Genomic DNA, 22,669 nt, shown 5'->3' with positions numbered 1-22,669 from the left:
AGGAAGACGAGCACCGAGCGCCCAGGCTATCTGCCCCTCTCCACCACCATGCTACCAGCCTTAAGCCAAGGGATCTAGCAGTCTGCACGCCTGCCTGCAAAGTTTCACAAACAACGGCAAGGCCTTCCGACACAGTGAGTCATTAACGATAATTGCAGCACCATCATCTCACCACGCCTAGCACCCCTTACGCCACAGTACTTGGCTTTGATGTCGATTATACGGAAATCACAAACTGTGTATGCAGCTCCTTTCCTTTCCGACCACACTGATAAGCTGTCTCCTTACAACTCTGTCTGCCACTGCACGTCGCATGTAGTGTACAACCTCACAGCACTACAGCGACTCGCTTTGTGAACTATTTTACACCAATAAACACTCAACCATTGCCATATTATTCTATGAAGGTTAACTATCGGCATTACTGTTGCTTAGCACGATTGCGCGTTACACTACCTACCGCATATCAACTGCCACATCTACTACTAGACCTGTCTGCCCTGTGAATCGCCACTCTTGGCCCATTAAGTGTTAGTGCCCTCTATAACCTGCCATATGGTCCACTATGCGTTACAAAGCCTTCAGTATGATTGAATGATATCCTGTCTATGGCGTGTTACTGCTGACAGCCACTCTTGCCTAGCACGATTGTTCGTTATATTGCTTACTGCAATCAAGTGATATGATATATGATATGATATGGTATTTGTAACGCGCCTATACACAAGTGTTTCAAGGCGCGACGAGGCAGGGAGGGAGGGAAACAAGGGGAAGACAGAAACGATCCTACTAGGCCAGGTGTCATTCAGATCGGGCAAGTGCAGAGGTAAGGGGAAAAGGGGAAAGTGCAGGGGGAGGAGGTGGGGGGGAAAGTGCAGTACACGGTAAGTAGCCTAATAAAATAATAAATAATAAATAAAAGGGCCAGCTGGTGGCAAGTGCGAGGTAAGTGCAGAGCAAGTGCTAGGAGGGGGGCTGTAGGGATACAGTGACAGTCCCACAGTGCAGGGGGAGCCAGGGAGGCAGTGCAAGTGGAGAGTGGCTGGGCCCTGGACCGAGGTCGCTGAGAGTGGCCAAGATGCAGGTTTAGTGCAGAATTTCAGTGGGGAGTTAGGCAGGTTTAGCAGGGGAGAGGGAGAGAGAAGGCAGAAGCGAAGAGGAAGGTTTTGAGGTGCTTCCGGAACCGGAGATGGTTCTCCTCAAGTTTCAGGGAGGCAGGAAGGCTGTTCCAGAGGGAGGCCCCTGCTGCGGAGACAGATCTACCCCCAGCTCGTTGCTTCGAGAAGCTTAGCTTGATTATTCACTAGACTGCCTACTGCTTTCATCTGCCTCCTGGCCCATTTGCAACTTGACCATTCCATTTTGTGAATCATCACTTTCACCCTGTGCGCGCTACGATACCCTTAGCTTGATTGCTTGCTATACTGTCTATTGCAGGCTATCGGCCATCTGGCACCCTTAGTGCACCTGTCAGGTCGTGTGCGGCCAGCCTTAGAATCCCTCCTTTTGCTGTTGTCACCTCATCGCGACAGTAGTGCGATCTGCCCTGCAAGGCCTTCCGATATAGCTTCCATTGTATAACAGTGCATAGCTACCCTACCTGTTCTGCCAGCATCACACTGCACCTGTATCACTGTTAGGTTGTTAGCCCTGTTAGGCCTACCGTTCTCATCCTCAGCCACAGTACTCTTATCTCTGCTATTGTAGTTAATATCACAACGGCATCAGCAACATTGTACCTCTAAAATGCGAACTACTTTGTGTCTCTTGCCTGCGAGTGTAACCATCTTGCCTAGCATGCGGTTTGACGCGGCCAACCTTACACATTACTGCTATTACTCTACTTATGTAAAGTGCACAGTCTTTTCAGCTTATGTATTGGCTGCTACAATCTCTCCACCTAGGACCTACTGTTTAAGTGCCCATGATTGGCCTAGTTCTGTAGATCCACATGTCTTGCAGCACTACCACCCTTAGGGCAGTCCACTACCCTCCAGCCCTACCGCCTAGTATCACCTGCCCGAGAACCTTGCAGCTACACACCTGCACACACACACACACACCCCCCCCCCCCCCAACGCGATGCTCAGCACTTTCCCGAATGGCCTTTGTCTGCAGCCTAACATTTATAATGGCCACTACTATCCTACCAAATATCCCTGCCTCCACCTACACATTCGCTCCACCATCTTACATGTGTAACTCCCCACCAGCTAGTTGGATTACGCGGCTCCACCCTGTCCACTCACTCCAGAGGAATGGATCAATCGTTTCGCCTCGCCACCGACGCCCTGGGTCCCCTGCCCCCTCACCCTGAGGAATGCAAGACTAGGGTCTCGCATGTCGCAAGGCAACCAAACCCAAGACAGTTGCACCCCAGGTCATTACCAGACCCACATCTGCACAGTCTTCTATCATCACACACCCAACCTTATCTAAAGGCAGAAAATCCAATCCCTCACCACAACCCCACCTCCATCCACCCACCTCTCCCGACATCAAGGGAGCCCTTATCAATGCTCGCTCCTTAGTAGCCCACGCTCACGATATTGCTGACTTCATCATCGCCAATCAACTTGACTTTTTGGCTATAACAGAAACTTGGTTGAACCCTGCCTCAGGACCCTCTCTAGCGCTAGCACTCCCAGACAACTATACTATCATTAGAGCCAATAGAACCGCTGGCAAAGGGAGCGGTGTCGCATTCATAGCAAACACTCACCTCCACCTCAGAGTTCTCCAGCACCCCACTGCCATCAGCTGAGCTTCTCTCAGTCGAATTGCCACCTAAACCTACCCGGACCTTACTCCTACATCTCATCTATCCTGCACCCGGCCCTCTTGCCTCCATTGAGGAAGTCATATCAACTCTCCTCACTCAAAACACCAAACCCAGTTCTCAAATCATCCTACTATGGGACCTTAACTTAGGCTTCCATGACCCTAAAGACACGAATGCCACCTCCCTTGAGAACACCCTCTCCCAATTTGGATTCAACTCACACATCACTGATCCCATCCACTGTAAAGGCCGAACACTGGATTGGTTGGCAGATCTCAATTGCCCTGCGACTATCCTTAACAATGTACCATGTGCATGGTCCGACCACCATTGTATCACTTTCTCCACACAGGAGAAAAGCAGCTTGAGCCCAGGACCTAATGCTGCCCCTCCTACCCTGTCAAGGAACAAGCGTAACTTAACCTTAGATCACCTATGGCCCCTGTTACAGCCCATTGCCAATATACCTCATGATAAGGACCCCGCCTACCTAGTTGAAACGTATAATACCACCATGGAGAAAGCCATTAACAAGATTGCACCGTTAAAATTTTGTAAGGCCAAACCCACCTCCCATCTAAATAAGTGGTTCACTGCTGACCTAAAATTGCTCTGCAATAAAAAAACATCAGCCGAATTCACCTGGAAAAAGACTCCATCCGCCCTGAACAAAGAAATTTGTCACTGCAGCCACCTCCAATAAAGCAGCCAGTCTTAGAACCAAGAGAAATATACAACGAGAGAATACAGAATGCTAAGCCGAGCACAAAGGAACTTTTCACTATTCTGAGGGAGTTAGAGTCCCCAGCTCCTCCAACTGAGTCGTGCCAGAAAGACGCCACCTGGTGTGCGAATATCCAGAAGGCCCTTGCAGATAAAATTACACTTCTTCAAACCAAAATTGAAACAAAAAGAAACAACCTACCCCCCCTAGCTCCAACAACACTGAAACCAATGTACCCCAACTTCCACCATGCTCACCTTTCCACTTCTCTCCTGTCACCATTAATGACGTGGAAAATATAATTAGTAGGATAAAACCTTCAAACTGCCAGGGTGACCTATTGCCCAGCATCAGTCATTAAAGATGGAGCAAAATATCTAGCTCTGTTCATAACAACTCTGATAAACTCATCCTTCAAGAATTGCTCAGTTCCGGATAACCTCAAAGAAGCGTGGGTCATGCCGATTCTGAAAAAAATCTAACCTTGACCCTAACATTCCTACTAACTTTAGGCCCATCACCACAGTCCCCTTTCTCTTAAAAATTCTATACTGTGCGGCCTACATCCAAATCCAAAGACACCTGGAAGATAACGAGCTACTAGGCCTCCGATAGTCCGGCTTCCGACCGAGACACGGTACTGAGACGGCTCTCTTAGACTTAAAAATACAGATAGACGAAGTAAAAGACAAAGGTAAACTGGCTATCCTCCTATTAGATCTCTCAGCAGCCTTCGACTTGGTTGACCACAAAATCCTGACTAAACACCTTACAAGAGCAGCAGCCCTCTCGCCGAATGCTGCCAGCTGGATCCAATCCTTCCTTGCTAACAGGGTCTTTGCGGCATCAGCATCTGCGCCTCCAATCCCCACCCACTGCGGCATGCCGTAGGGTTCCTGCATCTCTCCCACACTCAATGATATATTTACGAAGCTTCTCTTTGACATTCTGTCACCTACACTAACTATGCAAATGACACCCAGATCCTCAATACTCTCACGGGCTGCTACACTAAAGACACCAAGATGATCAACAACATCTATCTCAAAATCCAAGCCTGGATGGCGACTCGTAGTCTATGTTTAAACAATGACAAGACTGAGCTCTTGATCATTGGCTCCCAAGCCCACCTAAACAAATTAGATAATCGCTACTCAGCATTCATCATAAATGGGAATACCATAAAAAGTCTAAAGCTAAATCAAAACGCTTGGGGTTTACTACTCCACACTATCACTGAAAAAACAACACTACAGCCTCATCCACTGCCTACACCAACAAACTCATAAATGCCTGCAAACCGTTCTTATACACCAACAGCTGTATCACACTTGCTAGTGCTGATACTCTCAAAGGTAGATTACTGTAACACTTTATTCCTTGGCTCATCCGCTCGGAATTTAAATAAACTCCAAGTTCTCCATAATCTCCAGAACAATGCTCGAAGATAAGCATTAAACATCCCTCGCTACAGCCACATCTCAACCCTTAGAAGGGAAGCACGCTAGCTACCTGCGCGTGACAGAATCACCTTACGATCGCAAGTCATCACACACAAATGCCTCTCTAACTTGGCCCCGAAATACCTGACAGATGAATTCTGTTAACATCAGTCGAACAGATCTACCAGGTCCAACTACCTCAACCAACTCACCATCCCTAAATACAACCTAAAAACAGCTGGAGGATCCAGTTTTCCAGTGTTAGCGGCTAAATGCTGGAACTCCCTGCTCCCAGACACAAGAGCAGAACCATCTTTCTGGTCCTTCAGAGCCAAGACCAAATCCTGGCTTCTCGCCCAAACTACGACTTAACAGAGCTCTCACCTCTACATAACATTCTGCACACTGCAGTATTGTTAATGAAGATTACCCCTGCTAACTGCGCTGGGAGTATTAATTCCATTAAAGTTTGCACATGCTGTTCCGGACTCCTCTACGGTAAAGATTTTATATTTATTGCTCATTTGTGAATATGCCTTATTAATATGCACATGCTGTCCGATTCCTCAACTGTAAGATTGTTTATCTAATGTTAATTTGTGAAAAATTCCTTAACTTTGTATCCATGTAAATTTGCGCTGTGTACCTGCTTCCGTGACATGTAAATATATTCTGTGACTGTTTGTGGTGATCTGTAACCCACCTGTAACATCAAGCACCCAGATACCCGTGGGTAAGGCACACTATATAAGAAAATAAACTAAGGAAGAGATCGGGTCAGGTGGCTGAGAGATGAGATGAAGGAGAGGGGAAGGGGTGTGTGTGTGTGTGTGTGTGTGTGTGTGTGTGTGTGGTAATTTGACTGAGAGTAGCACAGCTGATGGTAGTGGGATGCTGGAGAACTCTCTGGAGGCGGAAGTGGGATTTAGCTATGAATGCGACACTGCCACCTTTGCCAGAGGTTCTATCAGCTCTGATGATAGCATAGTTGTCCGGAAGGGCTATAGAGGAACCTGAAGCTGGGTTAAGCCAAGTTTCTGATATAGCAACAAAGTCTAGTTGATTGGCGATGATGAAGTTTGCGATATCAAGTGAATGGGCTACTAAGGAGCGAGCATTGATGAGGGCTCCTTTGATATCTATTGAGGTAGGTGGAAGTGAAAGAGGTGGTATGGAGGGGATGGTATCGGATTTTTTTGTCTTTGGATAGAGGGATGCATGTGCGCTGTAATAGGAGTCTGTGCTGAGGTGGGGTTTGTAGTGACCTGGGGCATGACTATCCTGGTGTCACGAACCGAGGAAGCTGGCGGCTGTGGCCCCATTGGCGTATGAGCCGCCATTGATATTGCCGCCACGTTCCCATCCACCGTACTGTGACGGTCTAGTTTTTCGGAATACGCCGTCGCAAGTCTATTTCTTTGCGTTCAACCCGGAAGCCGACACGTTGCAACCCTTCGCGTTTAGGCTTTCGGGTTAACACTCTGTTTTCCTCTAGCTCTCGCTTCCCTTCCCCCTTCCTGCTTTCCGCCTTGCTATTGCTGAACTAGCGCTCCTCTCTCTTCTTCTGTCTGCTTCCCCATCTTATCACCGCATTTATTTACTGTATGCCTCCAACGTACCTTCCACCGCCCAGTGCACGTCCGCTGGAACGACCAAGGAACTCCTCCACCGGAACCCTCAAATTCCTGCGGTTCTCCTCTACCATCCATCAAGACAGGGGTTTTTTATGCCGTAAGGCTTTTTCCCCGGACCGGCCTGCTGCGGAAGGAGTGCCCCTCCTGGACCTCCTAATAACGGGTTCAGGGTGGCTTCCTCTCGCGGCCGGCCTTATCTGCACAGCAAAGAGAAACATTGTGGCGGAAGAGGTTCGGAGCAAAACCGGAATTCAAACCAGGTGAGGAGGAGGAGTGGGATCAGGAATTGGAACCATTACAGCCCGAGCTTGATACCTGGTTCTTGATACCTTGTGACAGAGGAGAGACCCTAGTCTTGCGTTCCTCAATCGGAGAGAGCAGGGGACTAGAGGTGTAGGGGGTGCGGTAACTGCATAATCCATTCCTCTGGCATAAGTGGACCGTCAGGGAGTTCCAGCTGGCTAGAGGAGTGTTAAACACATTGGAGGTTTGGTGGGTGGTGGGAGAAGTAGTATGGAGCGAGGGTAGAAGAAAGGCCATAGCGAGAGTTATGCTGCACAAATAGGCCAATCGGGAGAGAGCAGGACACAGTGTTAGGTGCGTGTGTGAGTGTAGCGTTCTTGGCGAAGTGGCGCTGGGCGGCAAGCCTGATGGGCAGTTAAACACTAGGTATGTGGCTCTGTAACAGTGGGCAGTGCAGTGGCACTAAGAGAGGGTATTATGAGTGAGTGACAGTAATAGACAGTACCTTAGCTAGCAGATTCATATACATTACTTACACAGGGCATTAATAGCAATAGCTATAAGGGTTAGACGTTAGCTGAGCAGGTCAAATAGCTAAGCAATACAGTAACAGCAATAAGAGCAACAGCACAGGCACAGTTTAGTAAGATGGCGGTCCAAGTTGTTGATACAGATATAAAGGACTGCAGGCTAGCCGAGCAGGTCAAATAGCTGTGCAATGCCGTGGCAATAACAATTTATAGTGAATAACAATAGTGTCAAAAGCACATGTGTGGTCTAAGAGGATGCTAAGCAGGTCCAGGTGCTTGTGCAATACCGTGGCCGCCACAAAAGGCGGCTACTTATGCTGGCCGAACAAGTGTCATGTAACAATCATAGCAATGGAATATTATGAGGCTGTTAACAGTACAAGCAACGATTTTTGGGTACAATGATACTAGCAGCAGGCAAGGAGAGTGTGGCGTATTGTGAATGATGCAAAGCTATCAATTACAAGAGCTAAGAACATTATACGAGCAGTATCGCGTTTGGTGCAATACATGGACAATATTGATATATATTGCTGTGCAAGCTACGGTTCACAGACAAGTTCATAATGTCAATTGCTACTACGCAGTTTGTGCCTTAGGAGTGGAGTGCAATAGAGCATCATGGGCAGTTCATAAATATAAATTGCTATACAAAGTATGCAAGTGACCAGAATATAATGAATGGTCTGAGGGTGCCGCACTTAGTAAATGTAAACAGTCTTGTGTAACAAATTTGAAGGGGCATGCGCGCAGGTGAATATGGTGGTATGGAGGAGTGGAACAGCATCTTTAAGCCACGCTAGATGCGACCTGGGCCATAATGCAACAGTGAGCAAGAAAGTGTTGAAGAAGCGGACCTCAGTAGAAGGCACTGGTAGCGTGCAGGGTACGGTGTGGGGGCGTAAGCGGATAGTCAGAACGACAGTAATGTGGCACTTGCACGGAGTTCTAGCCAGTGTTTTTTTCCAAAGTTTGTATGTATCGGGAGCACTTGGAGGTTCAGCAGATAATGGGTTATAGTCTTACCATATTCATGGATGGGTCCCGATGCGGGCAGAGTCGGTGGACCCTAGGCACAGTCAGGCCTCGACAGGCAAGGACAGGCGATGGGTCTTAAGTATCGGGCCTTGGTTTCAGAGGCCGGCTAGCGCAATCATGTTCCGGTGTTCTGCGTATGTAGACAATGTGTGCCAATCCGTGGCTGCACAGGTTGCCTAGCAACCTATAAACAATGGTAGATCTGCCATTTTGTAGATTACTATGGGAGAACATGACCTTTCCATGCCACTTTTATATTCCCGCCAGACACCAGTTAACATAATGGGGAGGGATATGATGAGTAAGCCGAATAGGACCATGCCTTTTACAGACCAGGGGAAGAGTGTGCTCTAGTCCAGGGATTCAATACATGAACGCACAAGAATTTATGGCCAGAAAGCACAATGGGGCGTGCCATGGATCCTAAAGTATTTCAATATGGAGTGAATCTCCTACTAATATGGCTTCCTGGGATATAGGGTCAAATATTGGGGCTACCTGCCAAGTTCCTATTCAGACTAGATGTTCCCATAGATGAGGAGGAAGGACATGTGATCCCACTAGAATTGGAAACAGTTATAGTGAGGGAAGACAGAGTGATTATTCACAGGACTGGTGAAGGAAAAGCATGGCGAGCAGAGATCGCCCTAGAAGCAGAATTTCCATTGGTTCCAAACCCAGCTACGATACTGTTCAAACATCCCTCCCAAAGCTAAACATTTTACAGTGATCCATGTAAAGAATACGTTCTTCTCAATCTCCCTTCATGAAGAGTCACAAGATCTGCACTCGTTTTCATATAGAAATTAAAAGGGGAACATACAAGGTCACCCCAGGGGTACTGAGAGTCCCCCTCGATATTCAACAGGGTCCTCCAGATGGACTTAGGAAACGTGCACCTTGATAGGACAGTAATTCAGTATATGGATGACATCCTGGTGTGCAGTGAGACAGAAAAACAGTGCAGCAAAGACTTGATACAATTTTGGCAGACAAGGGATACAAGGTAGACAAGCAAGGCTAAGTAGCAATATCGTCAGGACGAGGTTTTGTACATTGGACAGCTGATATCAAAAGAGGGCAGGGAAGTGACCCCCGAAAGAGCAGACGCAATCATGAAAACATCTCAGCCAAAAACAGTGAGAGAAATGCAACAATTATTAGGCCTTTGCAACTACTGTAGGGCGTGGGTCTTTGATTACAGCACATACTTCAGGCCCCTTTTAAAAAAGGGGCTCTGAGGTATGTTAGAAGCAATTAACATTCTAAAAGAAGCAAAGTGCACAGCAACCGTATTAGAGATCCCCAATTACAGTGCAGAATTGTACCTGTTCTCAACATTAGAATCAGGTAGTAATAACAGCAGTGCTCACACAAAAGACCACCTTGGGACAGAAACCATTAGCATATTACAGTGGGCTTTTAGATCTAGTGATGAAAGGCCATTATCCTTGCGAGCAATCTATGGCTGCAGCAGCCTTTGCAATTGAGAAGTCGGCCAATATCACAATGGGCTGCAAAGGAACACTGTATGCAGAGCATGCCCTCTTAACCATTCTTGAGAACCCAAAAGCACATTGACCATGTAAAGAGCATCAGGGCATGAGGTGATCATCTCCAGCCCAATAATAAAGATAGTAAGAAGTAGAGTAGTGAACCCAGCAACTTTTTATAGCAATACCAATGGGGAAGGAGATCACATCTATGACTGCACCAAATATACAGAATATTTTGACGATATACCCCATGTCAGAGAAAATGCCCGTGGAGGGGGAGAAATGCTCTTCATTGACTGTTCCTCATCAATTGACCAGACTTCAAGGGAGAAACACACTCGGACCGCAGTGGTAAAATTAAAACAGAATGGCAACTTTGAAGTAGTGGCGAGTGCAAGATTGTCCTTAGATTTTTTTTAGAACAAGCAGCAGAATTACAAGCACTTATTGTAGCTCTAGAGATGCAGGAGGATGACGAAATCCCAGTGTATTCCAATTCTGCCTATGTGCATCAACAGTACACATGCAGCGGTGTAACGTTGGAAAACACAGAGTTTCCTACGCACTGATGCCATGCCAGAGCAGCACGCGCCATTGTTGGACAGGCTTATAGATGCACTACAACCCCCCAATCGGCCATTGCTGTGGTGAAGTGTGCAGCCCACAGCGGGGGAGGGGGGGGGAATTTACTTTATGGCGGCAACGAAGTCGCTGACACAAATGCCAAAAAAGCAGCATATTTCCCAGAAATATCTGAATTTGACACACCACCGAATAAGCACACACAAGTATAACATGGTAATGAAAGAAGGCTTAAATTCCTTGGCCACCACACAGATGAAAGAGCTGCAGGTATGCCCTCCACCAGAAGAGCAGGAGCTGTGGAAGAGGAGGGGGTGCTCAGTGTCCCCCATCAATGCAATGTGGTGACAGGCCAGCAAACCGGTCATGCCCTTTGCGTTACTAAAGTAACAAGCTTCACTAGTCTGCTCACACAACACGAGAAGAGTCTTGCAGCTCAAAAGACTGGTTAATGCCCAACCTTGATGAACACATTGCTGCATTTGTTGACAATTGATTCTGCATACACTCCTCATACAGAAACTCAACCACTTCATTGCACAGCAATTTGCACATACTTCACCATATTACAACAACAGACTAACACATAACTAGGCGCAACAGCACACTGAGAAGTTGCACCGACAGAAAAAACGAACTTAAGCTCAGCGAACGGTGCAAACCAAACTGAAGCTGCCAACAGGACATCAAAACTCTCACTTTCCTATTCCCGCGACACCCTACTAACCACCCCACTCCCACCCTTTTCAGATCCGCCAGAGCGCCTGGGGACCACTCTGGTGGTGACAATGCACGGTACAAATACCTTTAACATGGAGTAGAGGAAAATCCTTGTGTTAAACACACACAACCTTTGGTAAACATTGTAACCATGGATTTTCCTATACTCCACATTCTACATTTGTATTGAGATGCGGGGGCATGGAACAGAATATTAATTGCCACCTCTGCCATACTCCCCGCTATTTAAAAAAAAAAGCATTTATAACAGCATAACAGGTTCATACTGGCCTATGTGCTTGGATTGCAATTTAATTCCCCAGCTTTTTAAACTTGCAAAAGCCAGTGGATTTCATAGAAATCCATTGTAAACGCTGCCTGCCATGGGTATCTGCCAGGCGGCATATATTATATTTGCACTGTGACGTGCAATTAATTGCAGCAGTTTTACACCTTTTTGTGTATTTTGCAATGCCAACGACCAGAATTGCAGAGGTGACTGGTTTGCACGGATGTCCGAATTAGCCAGCCCCACACCCCTCTCATCTATGCAATGATTTCAACATTGAGCCCCCCTGTATTTTGTATCTGCTCTCCTAACAACCCGAGCCCCTTTTTCCTTTCGAGTCCAAGCCATGAAAGGACAGCGAAGCAGCCAGGGTATAAATCCCAATAACGCATTTGTATTTATTAGAAACAAACAACGATGTCATTTGAACAGACATGGAGTACAGCGAATCCATTAGAGGAAAAGGTCTGGTTAAAGTGCCTTCACAAGATGCAATGTTTGTAAGGAGGATGAAGGAAGCCACGGTTATAAAAGGTACGTGAGGTGCTTGTCTTGGTACCAGCACCATACACTGCAAGGTCTCGGGCCCACCATAACTTATAAATCCCATCAATCAAACGCATCGCACAAAATGCGTAGTAAAGAACAAGCCTCCGTCACTCCTGCGCTCTCTTACCAACTTCTATTTCTCCCGGTCCTCAATCCCCACACGTTTCAATTCCGATGCGACACCCGATAGGCAGGGCTCGCGCAACACGTTAGGACGATGGACACGGGCGACGACGATAACGCCTGAACCGAGACTTACAGCATACCGCCTGGTCCACCCGAGAAACGACACCGAAGGAGTGACAAATTGAGACTGGTGTGAATCGGTCGGATCTGAGAACAGCAAATTCTGAATTGCAAAGTATATATACAGAAATAATGTCAAACTTTTCGACAGGCAACTTTTTAGGCACTCCTAAGGTCCTTTCTCCCACGAGTCGGAATTGGCTACTCCTAACATGGCGACCGAATGATGTTCTTAATGACGTTTAAGACGTATGCCCACGGAACATTCGGAATTGAGTACATTCATTTCATAATGTCGAAAGATGTCAAAAATCCTGAGGTGGATCATTTTCACAAATTGAAATTGCGTAACCATATTCTACCAAAGACATATAGAAAGGTTTTTAAAAATGAAAACATGCCAAATATTGTATAACATAAATTTCGCACACATTATCAAAATATACATTTCCTATCAACGGAACACAAGTGTATTCCACGGTGACCTTTACACACGTAGAATAAGAGCAAGAGCAGTGCTTGTTACCATTCAACGTCTTTGTCATGACGTTCTAGAGAAGATACGGCTGAAACTTCAAAGCGAGGCTTGGAATGGAAGGTGCCGGCGTAATAGTAGGGCTGTGTTGTTGCTATGGAGACGTGTTTCTCTGGATTATAGCAGAAGCCGGCCCCTGAGTTGTCTGGAAAGAGTAGGCTCAGCTGGGTGCTGTTTTTCTGAGTCGGGAGACATCCCCTATCCTGGCCAGGTACGGTTGTCGCCTGGGGCTTGGTAGGAGGGCTGACTTTCTAGAAAAGTTCCCGATAAGACCTGATTTGTAATTTTTGTCTGGTTTATAAAAGACAAAACTTCAAGCGGAGTTTCCTCCAAGCATTGTAAGACACAGCTTATTCGGCACAGGCAGTCGTTCAAAGTAAGTACCCATTATGGCAGAAGTGTGATTTTAGCATGTTTTTTAAAAAAAATATGTTCTTAGATGGTTCTAAATAGACTAGTGGGGTCCCATTAGACACTTGTTTCAGATGCAAAGGCCGATAATTAATTTTGCTGGGAGTTTTGCATCGCCCTGGGAGTGATCCAAATGAAAAACTCCATCGAATTGTGATATCCTTCACTCTCAGCAAAAATATATTTGCATCCTCTTATTTTATTTTTATGTTTATTATACTAACATACCAAATTACTAAATTATACTAAACACCCACAACCACCTCTCGCACCACAAGCCGCATGCACTTCACCACACCGCTGCAACAACACATAAGCTGCACCAACAGCACACAAGGCCTGACATCGCCCGATACTCGCACCAAAGCTCAGCGCACAGTGTATACCGAGATGAAGCTGCCAACAGAACACCAGTAGTATCACTATCCAACTCCCTCTCCTTCTTCACCCTACGAACCCATCCCGCCTTCTCGTTTGCGGATCCGCCATCGTGCCTGGGGACCAACTCTGTTGGTGACTGTGCGCAGTACAAATACCTTTAACATTTAACATACTTTCCGAGCTGAGTTCCAGTCTGCCCCAGAGCCTTGCTGTGAGAGGTCGTGCTTCTGTACCAGTGCTCCACTTTCACTGCGTTTCACCGCGTTTCACCTTTAAGAAAAAAAAAGCCCAACCAACCTTCAAAAAGCCCGTGGCCGCGCGGAGTTCCGAGCTGAGTTCCAGTCTGCCCCAGTCCACCCCGGGAGTAGCGGGCTGGTAGCTGGCGGCTCTCCAAGGACTCACGGTCTGAGGGACTGAAGTGCTGAAGTGCTACAAGGACAAAGAGGTAGGACTCCTCCTGTTTTCCTGTGTCTGCTGGCGCTGGCTGTGACCCCACGAACCATAGGCAGCTTTACCTCTGCGCCCTGCTGCCCCCCAAGATTTCCCGCTACCGCCGACTCACAATTGGCGGCAAGCTACTGACTTGGTTCCTCTCTCCCCCCCACCCATCCACTTTCTCCCTTCCCCCTTCCCTTCCCCCTCTTTCCCTCTGTCCCGTCTCTCGCTCCCTCTCTGTCCTTATCCTTTCCCTATCTCCGGCAACCTTTTTTTCCCCCCGCTTCCTCCTCGTCCCTTCTCCCTTTCCCCTTTTCCCACTGCCGCTTCTCTCCCCTCTCTTCCTCTTCCCCTTCCCTTTCCCCCCTTTCCCCTTCCCCTGTCCTACCTGTGATGGAGGAAGACCTGGACCAGCGTCTCCTAAGGAGCCGCACAAAGAAAACCTTAACGACAGCGCCTTTGCTGGTGCCCAACAGCGCCGCAGGTTATGTCCCGTCTCTGCATCCGTCAAGAGCGTTAGCGGCCAGCAACCCGCTTTCGCGAGAAAACCTGGGTCAACCTGACATATACTTGGGTCACGCTCACCCTGGGTCCACCAAAGAATCCTTTCTGCCTGGTAGAGACAACGATCACGGACAGAACCCACCCTTCCATCTGGTGGGCCCAAGCAATGCATCTGTACTACCTACATTCTGCCCGCCCTTAGAACCACGGTCCTCTCTGTCTCTACAGGCTCCTAAAGACAGAGCACTTGGAGGCCGCTTGGGCCAGCGGCAGTCTTGGGATACCGAACCCTTCACGGCCCACCCCCGCTCCGCTTCGGCGAGTGACTACCCCTGTGCGGGGACTGGAGGGCCCCTGTCAGGGGGTCTGGGGGTGGGCCCAGTTCCAAGTGAAGCGCCATGCGAAACACAACTTCCTCTAAACCCGCCTGCTCGGCCGGCCACCAACCTCCAAGAAAGTTCAAGTGTCTCCGACCTGTCTCAACAGCCACAAGACGCCCAGCGGTCACCCCTCCCGATCACCAACCTTCCCGCTCAGGACCCGCTTTTCATTTCACATGTCATCCCGGCTGCTCAGACCACTACGGCCTTAATTCACCCTGCTACGCCGGGCAGCCGGGTCTCTTCCTACTGCGGTGGTGAAGGGCGTCTAGAGAACCCAATGGCCTCTCCCACCCCAGTCAAGACAGCCCAGCACCCCGCACCGGACGCGTTTATACCACCAGAGATGGGCAAAGCGCCAGCCCCGCCCGGCTACATCCCCGACACCGGGGTATCAAGGACGTTCGACATCCTGCCCCCAGTTTTGCATAATCTTCCAACTTCCTCGAATCCCCTCCTGGAGGAGCTTAGTGAGGCAGACTCCGACCCCTGTTCTGAAACCTCAGACAAGGGCAGCCGTAAATTGACAACCTACCAAAAGAAAAAAAGACCTATCTCCAAAAAAAAAGGCAACCCGGCTTCTAAGTCCACAGATCCATTGTTCACAGTCAAACCTACAGCCGCCTCCAGACAGCCTAAAAAGGCTGCTTTGCAACAAGGCCAGAAGAAGAAGCCCCACACAAAAACTATTCTACCTATTCCACTTCTGTCGAATGCTTTGCTGAATTTCTTCCAGACGCAAGGCAAACGGAAACTGTCCAATGACTCAGAACTCTCAGATGCGGAAATCCTTGAAGCCCTGGATGAGACGCCTCAGGCGTCTAAGTCTAGGAAAATCTCCACTCTCGTCAATCCCCAGGGCACGTTTCCCGGGCAAGTCCCGGCTCCAACGACATCACCCTGCGGGCCACTAGAAAAGCCCTTCCCGCGGTCTGATTTAGGATCCGTCCATTTGGTCACCCCGACTCAAACTGCACCCGAAGCTGTTCAACCAACTGCACCGGCGCCAGCCACGCCAAGACGGCAGGTCTCAGCTTCATGTCCACCAGAGCTTGGTCAGGCGAAGGCTCCGTCGTTACCGCTTCCAAGGCCGGCGGTCACTACAGCGATCGATCCACTAAGCAACAAAAGGACCTCGTACCAGCCCCTTTTAGAAATCTTTGACCTGCAGCACCCCAAAGGGGGGCCACAAAGAGAAACGTCGCCTCAACCCTGGACAACGAACCACCTGTTCACCACGTTGCCTGCTGCCAGTCACCAAGACGCCCTGACTCAGATTTCTCAAACAAGGGACCTAAATCTGAGATCTTTTAGCACGTCTGACCCTGGAGAGTACAATACCAGGCGCAGGCACTCACTGGCGAACCCGGCGGCTCCAGGACCAAAGGTCTCGTCAGCAAACGGCAGATCTGATCTGTCCTCATCATCTCAGAAAGACTCACCCAACACCAGAAAAGACCTGACAACAATAATGTCGGCAATTACCATCTCTATGGCCCCGTTCTGCAAACTGTATGAAACGCTAAGTGATGTTTCAAAAGACAACACGGCCATCTTAGCAAGTATACAGTCGAAGCTAACCTTCTTAGAAGGCTACATAACAGCTATTGACTTAAAGTACGAATCCCCGCCCTTAACAAAAGAGGCGATAGCCTCAGATCTGGAGCGGTCTGTGACCTCGTCATCAACACAAGGCTCTTTACCACCATTGATAAAGCACAAATCTACACAGACGTCCCAGGCAAAATATTCAAACGAAATTGCTCCAGTGTTCCTACACAAAGCAAAAGTGTCGCAAACACCCAACCTGCCTACACCGATCCTAAATCTGGCTTTGGGAACCTGCCCAGGTCCGATCCAACCCCTGCCTAAAGGAAAGAAAATCCTGAAATTAAGCGGGATCGATAAACCAATCCCACTAGTCGACAAACTAAATGAACGTACCCCCCCACGGGAGGACCTGCCCTCCACCTCTAGAGATCCTGGAAGCACGGCTGTAAATATCACACGCTCAGGCTCCGTGATGGATCTCACCCATTCCCCTAGACCGATAGCAGAATGTGTGACCTCAGGCATACAATCATCAACGCCGCCTGGCAAGGGGCATTCCGCCCCTGCGAACGACTCTACTCCTTGTGAGACTAACTTGAATTTCAGAGTGCCTCTTCACTCTAGCCGGAGGGAGGCCCCTGAGCTGAACAAAACGACGAAGACCCGACATACTGATGCTCCATCAAGATACTTGTCGGATGCCCAAAGCAGACCCAGGACGAGAACTCACTCAGCCAGGGCGTCCCCGCAGGAGCTGCGGACATCCAGAAGCGCAACAGACAAACACACTCTCTACACAAGGGATAATTCTACTTGCGTCTTTAAAATAGAGCAACTTTCCAACAAAGATAAGTACATCATCTTGAATAGAAAAACTGTGTTAAAAATTACATCGACTACACCCTCGCTACGCAAACTAACTTCGGATGATTTCAAAAGGGTGGAGCCTTATCACAGAGACAATAAAGCGAAAGCCTACCTACACATCTACTCGTCTGCAACTCAAGTTATAGGCCCCCTAGCTAGCGACGATCTTAAAGCACAAGGCCTTCTACTGTCAGAATTAAAGACTCCGGCCCTTAAGAATAACACACAGGACCGGCAATCCCCACACGGAAGACCTGGTGCCCATAGTCCATTCCAACGGCATACCGATCGAAGAGAGACATTGAAGTGACACTTTTTTTACCCATCAAGAACCCGAAAGCCAAGGCAAGATTCACCTGAACGCCCCACAAGACCCGCCGGGGGATCTCCGGACCCACTTCTACGGCCATCACAATTTTCCAAGCGGTCTATCGACACTCAAGACCAAGCCAGACAACGTCTGCGGCACTCCCCTTATCAGCGACCTCGCATGGCGCAAAGAAAGCTAAGCTGGAGAGAGCAATCTCCACGAAGAGTTCTCGCACCTCATAGATCGGGTGGGCAACCCAAACCACCACCGTCGCCAGTTCCGAAAAAGTCTGTTCCTCAAACTGGCCCTTGGGACTGGATAAAAGGGGCTCTATCATCCCACCGCCTCAGATAGCAATTACCCAAGGAAGCCGATGACCACCTATGCGATAAACTCTTGTCACTGGCCTCCTGGAATACCAGAGGTCACGCCCATCTGACTGACCCTAATACCTTTGACCTGGGCCATTTTGACATCTTCTGTCTGCAAGAAACTTGGCTCCAAGATACACCCTCTATGGACGGGTACGACATTGTGATTTCGCCGGCGACAAAAGGGCTATTAGGCCATCCCTCAGCAGGTCTGCTCATCGGTGTACGGTCAGATCAAAATCTAAAAATGCTCAGGACCACAGCTAGATCATATGGGGTATTGGCAGTCCTAATTGAATGGAACCCTGCTTCAGGACCTCTAAATCGCCGGTCAAAGCAACCCTCATCCCCACCACTCGCTTTGATCACCACTTACTGGAACCCGCAAAGAACTACAACGCAACTTTTCTGCCAAACTATGGCAGAGGTCCTTGATGAGATCCTTATTGAATGGAACACTCCCTTCATACTGGTATGCGGTGATCTCAATGCGAAGTGCAGCCAGCAGAAGACAGTCCGGAAAAAACCATCCGAGGCAACTGAAGCAGAGCACAGAGGACAAGCATGGATGACCCTCATGGCATCCCGGAACCTACACAACGTTGCCTGGATCCGCGAAGGGCAGACGCTTCTCCCGACCGGGGAGAGGGGCCGGTCGACAGCCACATTGGATTATATTTTTGCGTCTCAAGCTTTGTGTGCTGCAATTCAAGACTTCAAGGTGGTTAAAACGGCCGCCAGCGACCATAACATGCTCACCACTTCTTGGAGCTCCTTAGCGAGGAATTCAACTTCCTATTTACCATCGATTGAAACAAATCCCAAACAATCAAGCCTGCGACTGACCCTGGCCAACATTAGAGCTATCACCGATCAGTACGTGGCTGAATTTGGGATTGACCAACCTTCCATGACATTGTCCAGGCCGGACTACCATCCCATGCTCCTAAAATATAGGTGTCACCCGGCAGTGGGCCTAGCTACCCCCAAATCTTGCAACCACCAGTATGACCTGGAAACTGCGGGGAAAAAAAACGGCCTGAGAAATCTCAGAAGGCGTGCAAAGGCCACCAATACCGAAGAGGCATGGGACCGCTGGAGAACTGAAAAAAAAGCCTACAAATCATGGATTAGGGCACGCCGTGCTGTTTTATACCAACAGGACGCAGAATCCATGATGAAAGTCCTACATGCAAAAAAAACGGCAGATTTCTGGGACTTGGTAAATGCTTCGCAAAGATCCACAACCTATAACATGAGTAATTCTGTTCCAGAACAAGTTTGGGTCACGTTCTACACTGATCTATTCGCCAGCCTAACGCTGGATACGAATTCGTCCTTTGTCACCTCCGGAGCACCCTGGATCGATCTCTCTCTAACATCAACCATAAGTACTGCCATCCAAAAGTTAAAATCTTCCAGAGCCCCAGGCCCGGACGGCCTGTCGAACATAGATCTAAAAAAGCACCACGTGGAATGGGCTGCCTTTATGAGCATTCTGTTTGACCACTGTAGATCTACCAGACAGATCCCATCATCATGGTGTAAAGCAATCATCATACCTATCTTCAAACGTGGAACCAGAGAAGCACCGGAAAACTACCGTCCGATTGCCCTATTGGACATAATGGGAAAAATATTTGCCTCCCTTCTTTTAGATCACTTCCACCGCTGGGAGAAAACAGCTCCCTGCAGCGATCCTTACCAACTAGGCTTCAAGAAAAACGGTAGCACCACAGTGAACATCTTCATACTTTCAATTCTAAAAGCCAAAATAAAGCAGGGAGCTCCTGCGGTGTACGTGGCTTTTATCGACCTTTCTCAGGCGTTCGACAAAGTGGATCGACCTAGACTATGGAGAAAGCTGGAAAACTGGAACTGTCCACCGGCCATATTACACCCTATAATAGCCCTGCATACCAATACCTCTCTTAACGTCCGTCTAAATAAACAGAGGGCCCTGTCCAGAAATATTCAGGCGTACAGAGGTGTTAAACAAGGCTGTCCTCTGGCTCCGGCACTTTTCGTGGCTTTTTTGGGGGACTTCAAAGATTCGGAAGCGCTGGTGCGTTGCTTCCCCCCAAAGTTTGGCAATCTCCCCCTGTCCCGCCTCTTATACGCCGACGATATGATCCTGTTTGACCAAACTCCGATCGGCCTCCAAAGGCAGCTGGACAATTTGGCAACCTACATGACCACCAACAATCTCCAAATAAACCAGACCAAAACCAAAATCATGATCTTGTCCTCTCCACGCCACCCGCCGAAAACCACCGGGTCTTGGTCAGTTTGCGAAACCAGAATCGAAGTGGTTCAACAATTTAAATATCTAGGTGTGCTCTTAGACGGGTCGCCACATGAAATCAAAATGCAGCAACACCTCTGGTCCAAAACAAGGCAACTGACTTCCCAATTACGAGCACTCGACAGGAAGTTTGGCAAATTTTCATTAATGCCGGCCATCAATTTCTACAAGGGTAAAATGGTACCCTCTCTGACCTACGGCATGGATGCCATGTTCACCATACCGCCCCAACTATGGCGAAAACTAGAGGCCTACATATGGAAGTCCCTTTTAGGTCTGCCGAACGCTATTCCCATAGAAGCAATCAGACGAGATTTGGGCCTTTTGTCTCTAGGCGCCACTGTCAGTGGGGCTGCTCTTGCCCTATTCAGGAAAACCTTAATTAAAGACAGTCTGCCAATCTTCAAAACAATTGGGCAGGAACTTGAATCAATCACTACCAAGTCGGTCCAAAAGTGGGTGGATCTTCAAAAAACCAAATTGGAAGGCCTGCAATGCTCACTCAATGACCTGATAACGAACCCACAAAGAGTAAGTGAAAAACTAAAATTGCAGGACTGGATCACCACCGTGGACAAAGCAGCTTCCATCAAGTGCTTAAACCATCTTCCTCCAACCTACAATAAACTGAAATCTCCCATGACGTACTGTCTGCGATTTCCAGATAAAAAACTGCGCTCAACATTTCTAAGGGCTCGTTTAAATCTGCTCCATACCCGCGAAACCTTAGGAAGAAGACTGCAGGCCAGTTCAACTACATGCAGATTATGTGAAGACCCTGGCTCTGTGGAGAACATCCGCCATCTGCTCCTAATCTGCCCGGCTCTGAACGACATTCGCGCCCCATTTCTGTCTCCGCTTTGGTTGGACTCGGTCTTGATCGAGGAGCACACGTGGTGGTGCCGCTTAATATCTGGCGAGAAGTCTCGATGGGCGGTTGTCACGGCCAAAATATTGGAAGCAGCCTTCACTAAAATTGGCGGTATAGCTAGTGGCCTGCCGACCATGGCTGTTTAACTGACGGTTTTCTGCTACTTTTTGAAAACTTCTGTGCAGCTGAGTCGCTGGGTTTTAACCTGGCGAACCTTTCTTTTGATTTTCTTTTGATTTTCATCTACTGTAACCATCAACTTCTTGTAAAAATCATTTTTCTTTTCCTTTGATTATACACAAGTAATAAAAAAAAAAAAAACATACTTTTTCCAGCTTTTGTTCAGTGCTAGGAGCTTCAATAATATTTGCACGGAAAGACATTCTAGTCAGTGACTAAATTGAAAATTATAGAACGCTACCCTGCAACCCCCCCAAAAGCATATGTTATGTCCTAAACTACGGTCATTGACTACTGAGATAACACCAACGCTGAAACTCGCATTGTTTCATGGACATTTGTATTGAGGCGTGCTCTCCATCTCGGCATCACCCTCCATCTGTATATATGCTCCTGGTAATTTGTTTCTTGCTTGCCCTACCTCTTCACACCATACTCATCCTTATTGCCTATCCATACCTCTTTCTTTCTCTCCCCCCCCAGGGGCCTGTATGCTTGCCTGCTGTTTTCGCCCCCCCCCCTGCTGTATGAATGAGTTGTCTGTATGCCTGCCTGTTGTATTTTGCCGCCCCCTGTTGTATGCATGTTATGCTGGTTTTTTGATTCCTTCATCTTGCTGTACCCTTCTCTCTCATCTGCCCCTCCCCTCTCTATATCCTATGCACTTACTCTATCAAAAATGTCGCCTGACCCAGTATGATAGCAGCTTGCGGTTGTTCTGCAGTACAGAAAGTCAGCTTCGTTTGGAGCATTCATCACTCAGTACCTCCTTGTCCTCGTCCCAGTCCATCACCAATGAGAACTGTTAATCTCGTTCTTTATCTTGCTGGCAGTTTTGATCTGTCAATGGGGTTGTTGGATACTGAGTTTTAGTCTCATTACTCCACTTTCTCTGCTTGAAAGTGTAGTCACGGTTTGGATTGCTTCTTGATCTGTGTTATCATGTCACAGTAGAGATAGTTACACAGGTCTGTGCTATGATGGGTGCAGGTAGTGCTCAAAAGGGTTTGCAGTAATTGTAGCAAGTTTCTTGATCAGTTGATTTGACTTCTGATCCAGTCCTTGGCAGAAATTCATGTTTGGCCTCACTAGATGTTCATCCAACATCTCGATGCCCAACTCCCTGTGCAGGTCAGCTGTTCTTGTAAAAAGTGGGGTGCCAGCAGCTACCCTCAGGCATTTGTTGTGCACCTTTTGAAGAGTTGTCCAGTGTGTTTCTGCACAGGTGCTTCATGCCATAGAGGCATAAATCGGGGTGGGTCTAATAGTCATCTTGTAGATGTTGATTTTACT

The 22,669-nt window shown here is 48.1% G+C and overlaps 2 protein-coding genes across 17 annotated transcripts in view; one reads left to right on the top strand and one right to left on the bottom strand.

Moving 5' to 3' along the window:
• EFTUD2 (elongation factor Tu GTP binding domain containing 2) overlaps positions 1-12,277 on the bottom strand; it is a 511,582-nt gene extending 499,305 nt beyond the window's left edge. Inside the window, exon 1 of the mRNA XM_069634260.1 lies at positions 12,157-12,277. The gene's annotated coding sequence lies outside the window, so the exon portion shown is untranslated. The remainder of the gene's footprint in view (positions 1-12,156) is intronic.
• Positions 12,278-12,864: 587 nt separating this feature from the next.
• The window catches only part of DNAAF19 (dynein axonemal assembly factor 19), a 242,106-nt gene continuing 232,301 nt past the window's right edge, over positions 12,865-22,669 (top strand). For 3 of the 16 annotated variants that reach the window (XM_069634256.1, XM_069634253.1, XM_069634254.1), the window contains exon 1: positions 12,871-13,186. The gene's annotated coding sequence lies outside the window, so the exon portion shown is untranslated. Of the gene's footprint in view, positions 13,187-22,669 lie in introns of all 16 variants that reach the window. The other 13 variants (XM_069634247.1, XM_069634245.1, XM_069634252.1 and 10 more) reach the window with 9 other exon arrangements.

This window comes from Ambystoma mexicanum, chromosome 13 (genome assembly GCF_040938575.1).
Source record: "Ambystoma mexicanum isolate Mex_15411 chromosome 13, UKY_AmexF1_1, whole genome shotgun sequence".
NCBI lineage: Eukaryota > Metazoa > Chordata > Amphibia > Caudata > Ambystomatidae > Ambystoma > Ambystoma mexicanum.
Note: the sequence above shows the minus strand (reverse complement) of the source record. Positions and strands in the feature narration are given on the sequence as shown.